The sequence below is a fragment of the Pinus tabuliformis genome, chromosome 9 (assembly GCF_031772625.1).
Source record: "Pinus tabuliformis cultivar Carrire ecotype Pingquan chromosome 9, CPIR1, whole genome shotgun sequence".
In the NCBI taxonomy this organism is placed as follows: Eukaryota; Viridiplantae; Streptophyta; class Pinopsida; order Pinales; family Pinaceae; genus Pinus; species Pinus tabuliformis.
Genome location: NC_142307.1, coordinates 1712599616 through 1712606671, shown reverse-complemented (window position 1 = coordinate 1712606671; position 7056 = coordinate 1712599616).

Here is a 7056-nt window from a genome sequence, read left to right as displayed (position 1 = left end):
ACGCCTCGTACTCTGCCTCAAACGACTGCTACAACTGCTGCAACATCTGTTCAATCTACCCCACCTACTTCTAGAGTATCGACAACTCCGGTTTCTACTGTTCCGGTATCTACTCCTCAGACATCTTTACCTCCGTCTGGATCCACGATTCAAACTTCGGTTCAAATGCCTGTAGGACAACCTGGTTCAAGTACGGTTGTCACAAGTCAACCAAAATTTACTTATCAACCGTACCAGGGACAGTACCAATTCGGTCCTGCTGGCAGCAACCAGTCTATCAGTATCAATCATACCCTGGGTACACATATCAACAACCCTAGTACGGTCCGGTTAATCCTGGTTTTCCGGGAGGATACAATATCTCAAATGCAAATCCTATTCCTAGTTATCCTAGATATCCTCCTCCTGGGGCTGGTCTCATGACCCAGAGTTTTAGGGACCCTAATCGTCAGTTACCGTTTATCGCAACTTTGGACTTGCCTGACTTGTCGCGCCTAACGAACGATCCCATTAATTATCTTCCGTTTTGGCCGCCAATGCCGAATAAGTTGCCTAGTGATATTCCTAAGTTTGAAGGCAAATCAGGAGAGGACCCGTCGAACCATGTGATGACTTATCACCTCTGGTGTGCGTCTAACTCCATTTCAGATGATTCAATCCGTCTAAGGCTTTTCCAGCGCACTCTAATTGGTCTCGCGGCCAAGTGGTACATTGAGTTACCGCGAGGCACTTTTTATAATTTTAGTCACTTAGCTACCTCGTTTTTAACTCATTTTCAATTGCCAGTCAGATATGACAATGGCACGGAATTACTAACTTCGTTAAAGAAATCGACGTCCACTTACATTTCAGATCACATTCATGAATGGAGACGTCGACGACGTTTAGTGAAGGTTTTTATTCCGGATCAGATCTTGGCTGAATGGTTTGTAAAATCTTTGTTGCCAAAGATCACTGAAGATGTAGCTAAGGCCGGAGTTGTTACTGAGGAGCAAGTAATTGCTCAAGCACAGTACCTTGACTTGGTCTATACTCAGTCAGGTACGTTACACGAGAAAATCCCCGATCTTCCCAAGCAAAATCAAATCGCTGCAGCTCCTTCAGGGTCTCATGCCGCCGATGGTATGATTGGTACGGTTAACACTAAAAGTAAGAAGAAGTCTTCCAAGAATTCTTCTCCTATCATAACCTTTCCTGATTCCCCGACAGGAGATTCTTCCGCGGAGATTTCCGCCAATATTCACGTTGTAGAGTCATCTACAGCCAAATCAAAATCTGGTGGCAAGAAGAAAGGGAAGAAGAAGAATAAAATGGACAAAAATTCAAAAGAGAAACCTGAAAAATCAATCCAATGATGAAAAACGCAAACCTCGTTATCCTTGTCTCATTTGTGACGAAGAACATTTTACAAGAGACTGCCCTCATCGTGCAGAGGTTGCGAAGATTGTCAAAGGTTCCCAAACGCCTGCTGTTTTGAAGGATCCTTTTCCAAGTCAAGACAGTAAGATGATAGGTTCTTCCTCGAGTGCCAATGAAGAACCCATACTGATGATGTCCCATGTTAGGATTGCGACTCGATCGCATGATTATGGTAGTAAAAGTCCTGTTGATGGTAAAGAAGTAGAATCTTCTCATTCTAACCCATCAACCTCAACTCCCGGTTCCGATCCAATACAGATCGAGAAACCTAATCCAGAATTGGTAATCAAACCGCCCACCAAGGGTATACTTCGAAAGTTAGCTTTCAATCCACATGCGAGAGCGGCTCAGAACTATAACATTGTTGAAGATTTAGCTTTTTTACCCTCATCAATGTCGGCTTTGGAAGTGCTGCAATCATGTCCAGCACAACGTAAATTAATTTTGTCGGCTATAGGAGCTGTTGACGCTCAGGACTCGAACCTAATAATTTTCGATCTAGAAAATAGTACACCGCGCTTACCTCATCAAATGGCTTTCCAGATTCCAGTGATAGTAAAAAACAGGTCTATTCATAGGACTGTGATTGATGAGGGAGCCTCGACGTGTATTATGTCGATACAGTGTTGGAGATCGCTTGGTTCTCCTTCACGAAATCAATCCTCGACGATTCTAAAGGCCTTTGATGGCCGTGGGTTTCATCCTTTTGGCATTCTACAGGATTTACCTATAGGGGTTGAAGGAAAAACCGTTAATCTAGATGTGGAGGTGGTTGATGCCCCTCTAGATTACAACCTTCTCTTGGGTCGTAGTTGGTATTACGCTATGACAGCTGTCGTTTCATCGGTCTTTCGGGTTATAAAGTTTCCTCATAATGGAAAGATCGTAACAATAGACCAGTTGGCTTACTTTTCATTTGACCTGGCCTCTTCTGAAAGTATTCAGCATGTCGGTAAAACGACTATCCCGTATAAGGATGTTGGAGTAGGACTAGTTAAAGATGTCGGTTTACTAGGAACTTTTCCTTTTCCTCCGATAAACGCATCATCTTCATTTGCAACCATTCATATGATTTCGTCAGACACCATTGTTTACAATGATCCTTGGATCGTTCCTTCTGAATCTGAGATAGACTCATTTGGTGATGTTATGCCTTTGAGTCCATATGAAATTGCGTATGAGGCCGTGCAATCATTTACCAACCTATATTCAACCAAAATTGACTTAATGAATGTGGTCCGTGAGGAATCACTTTTCACATCAACCTTGGATTCAATCACGTTTTCTGAACTTGTTCACTCTGATGAGCAAATTCGCGAAATCCTATGTGTAGATGATTTACCATGGGAAGATCTCCATCACAGATCTTCGTTCTTACCCGAGAATGATTGTTTTGAAAATGATTTTTCATCAATTTTTACGACTGAATATGTCAAGGAACCTCAGAATCCAATGAAACATCATGATTCAGAGTTAAATTTGGGAAACATCTCTCGAACTATTCCTATTGACATTTCGGTTAAGCCTCGAATTATTGAGAACATTCATATAGGTGCCTCGTGTACAGAAGACAAAAATCAAACATATACGGCCCTATTTCAAGAATTCCGCGACGTGTTTGCCTGGTCCTATGAGGAAATGCCAGGAATTGATCCCACGATTGTTGTTCATGAAATCAAGACTTACCCGGACGCTAAACCCGTCCGGCAATGTTTGCGTCAGATTCACCCAAGAAAAGCTGCTGCTATTAAAGCAGAAGTTGAAAAATTACTCAAAGCAGGTTTCATTTATCTGATCCCGTTAACGGATTGGGTATCGAATATTGTTCCGGTTAACAAAAAGCAAGGGACAATAAGAATATGTATCGATTATAGGGACATTAATCGAGCCTGTCCAAAGGACAATTACCCAACTCCCTATATCGATCAAATCATTGATGATTGTGCCGACAGCGAAATATTCTCCTTCATGGATGGTTTTTCTGGATACAATCAAATCAATATTCTACCTGCCGATCAACCAAAAACGGCTTTCATTTGTCCATGGGGGACATTTGCTTATTGCAAATTACCTTTTGGGCTCAAGAATGCCGGAGCAACTTTTCAAAGGGCCATGTCTTATGCGTTTCATGACATCAAGCACATTGTGCAACCCTATCTCGATGATTTGCCTGCTCATTCATTACATCGAGCTGATCACCTCATCCATTTACGAGCAATCTTTATGAGGTGTAGGCATTATCGAATTCGGTTGAATCCACACAAGTGTGTTTTCTGTATAGAAACGGGTCGATTGCTGGGGTTTGTTGTTTCGAAAGCTGGCATTCGCGTCGATCCCTCGAAGGTCGAAGCTATTGTCAAATTGCCTCCTCCTTCAAGTCTTCGCCAACTCCAGAGTTTACGAGGGAAAGCAAACTTTTTACGACGATTCATTCCTAACTACGCCGAGGTTACAAAGGGTTTTACCCGGTTGTTAATGTTAGCCTCCTGTTGCAACAGGTGTTCATCTTTCATGATTAACAGTTGAAAGTGCCAAATATGTCATACTTTGCATGCTGCAATGCTCTATATTTCCAGAAGAGGCCAAAGAAAAGGCCATGAAAGTGTGCCAGTCTAAATGCCACTCCTCTATTCCAATTTTGATGACTTATTCCTTTTTGAAGAATTTTCTGTTAAGGGAAGGCCAAACAACTTAATCTTGGCTTCCCTAGGTTTCAATTTCTTGTTCTAGAATGTAGAGAATGAAAATCTGTCAAAATAGTTTAATATTGGCAGATTTGTAGGTAGGTAGAGAAACAAAGGAGCCTAACTGCTTAATCTAGGCCCTTGGAAGAAATAAGTGTACATTTAGATAGGAGGGCAGTCAAAAGAAAAAAGGATAATCAAGGTCTACAAGTCCAAGTGCACCCATGCAAAAGGAAGAAAAAATGCTAGGTAAGTAGGCTGGGTAAGTAGTTTTGTGGTTGCAGAATCAAGCTGTGTGATCCATTTCATGTTTTCAAGTGTTATATCTATTCAGATCACAAGTGAAAAGCAATTCCCCTTCGGAGGAGCTCAAGCGAGGCATGTCTAACTCCCCCTTCTTCTCATTCCCCAAATCACTCACTAACATCCCCTTGAGGACCTTGGGATCTGCCCAACCAGTCCTGTTATCACTTCATTTTTGTAAAATACCAAGTCAAGCTTTGACTTTCTTCAGTGAAAAGAAGCCACATTTCTTGTGTAAAATCATGTCTTCACAGTCCATTCACTTCCTATGTCTAAGTTTCAGCTCATAAACTTAGCCTCTCCCCTACAATTCACCTCACCAATTCATATGAACTCCTAACTCTACTATCTAGCTCCCTAGATCATTTCCCTACCCCCTATTTTACAAAAAGCTATAAAAATCCCAAAAATATTACATATCCCCCCTATAGCACTATAGCTATGTACATATAGTTCTGGGATATGATAGTCCACCTGAGACTATTATGAACCCATCCGTGTCATAACTCTGGGATTGGTCTAAACCTCTGGTTAGGCCAATAACTTATATCCACCCCTTTACCCTTAAAAAACCTTATAATTCTACCTTCGCAATCATTTCCCCAATGTCTAATGTTTAATAGTTTTTGGTTAAACATTAAATTAACCCACAACCCACATCTTCCAAAGTTTTGGACCCCCCCCGTGGCATAATGTTGTTTAAATAAATCGGGCGGGTCCCGCGCCTAATTGCACGACACCCCGATTGTCTCGCCAGCTGTCTGATGCCCAAGACTTCAGATCCAACGGTGGGCGGTCGTTTTGGGCTACCGATCCGTCGGAGGTTAACGTCCGGGGGATGGGCGGTTTCCTCGTCGTACCCCCACCACGTGTCGGCCTCCTGGTGTGTTCAGAGGCCGCTCCCCAATACCACCTGCGCGGAAAAGCGGTGCGGGAGAAATCCGGATACCGCCTTCCGCCCTCCTACGTCAGCACCACGTCATCATGACGTCATCATCCTGCGTCAACCTCTTGCCACCGTGTCATTGCCACCGTATTGCCACGTCATCACCCCTACCGTACTGCCACGTCACCCGGCCGTACTGCTGACGTCACCCTGCTGACGTCACCCTGCCACGTCACCACCGTACTGGGACCCACCGCTGACGTCATGCTGACGTCATCGTCAAAAAGGGCGAAGCGCGAAATCTGCACAACGGATGCCCGGAATGAAAAACCGAGGCAGTTTTTGATGCGAGATTAGCGCTAATCGCGCATCGCTAAGGGAAATAGGCCAAAATGGAAGCCCCCTCATGGCGCAGCTATCAGCAGGGCCCGAAATTCGCAAATTCACAGCAATTTCTTCACATAGTTTTGGGAAAGCGGCAAAGACAGTTCTAAAGGCGACAGAGGCCGAACAACAGCCATAAAATGTTGATGGGACAGTTTAAGGCATTCAGAAGACATTAAAGAGCCCAGCTTCAATGAAAGTGTATCAGAGGAAGCAGCGAAGACTATCAGTTAGCATTTTTGGTGGAAATCCGTATTTCCAAAGCAAGAGAACATTGAAGGCCCCAAATAAAGTCAAAGAAAGCGGTGAAGCTATTTCAAAACTCTCAAATCACAGTTAATGCACCTCAAAACCACTCAAGAGCAGGGGATCAAAACCCAAAGCACAGTTATGGCTAAGTGATCATCACAGAGCCATAAAGACAACACATTAACTCTTTTTGATACAGCTGCCCCCAGCGCAGCTCGAAGATATTTTCTTGCATTTACTTCAGGCATATGTTAGGTTAAAAGACACTTATTATATCAGATCTATCTCAGATCTGATTCTTGTTGATATTTTACTTATAAAACCACCCTAATTTACTGTTTAGAGGGTTGGTTGGTTATGGCACTCTAAGAGAGACTCGCTCTGTATATCTGATATGTTTTCTTTAATCAAAAACTGCTAAAAGCTTGGAGGACGGACTGTCTACTGTGTTATTAATGTTCTGAAGAATGAATATGGAATCCTTGTGCTGCAACATGACTCAATAAGTGTTTCTTATCTCTGTTTTAAATTCATATATGTTTATATCATACATAAATCACCGTCTAGATAGCAGAAAGAAAGATTAGCTTATAACTTGCTTGGCTGCACTCTATGCTCAATTTCTACTGTTTCTTTATGTTTTCATCTGAATTGGTAATGAATATGAATTCCATTTGGCTCATATTCCCCCTAATTCACTCATGTTTGATAGTTATCTAGGGATTCTTGACTGCTCCTAGATAGAGCTCATTCACCTTCCCTTTGTTAAGCTGAATGAGAAATTCTTAATTGCTTCTCATTTCTTAGCCCTCATTCCATCCTTTTAGCTTGAATCATTGTTTCATGTGCAGCTAGCTTGCTCCATATTCTTCTTGTGACCAAGAAAACGCACCAGCAGTCCTAATCCTTGACTCCACGCCCAATGGTTTGAGACTCTCACACTATACTTACCTCTCTACTTGGAAGCCTCATCCATCCCACCAAACTCAAACAAAGCCCCTTGAACTCAATAACTAGCCTAAAATCATCATCAACAAAGTTAAATCATAAAGAGAGAGCCCTCTTTGATTGCAGGTGGGCTAGAACCTGCAATCCAAAGATTGGTTTGTGGTTACCTCGGCCGTATTCCCT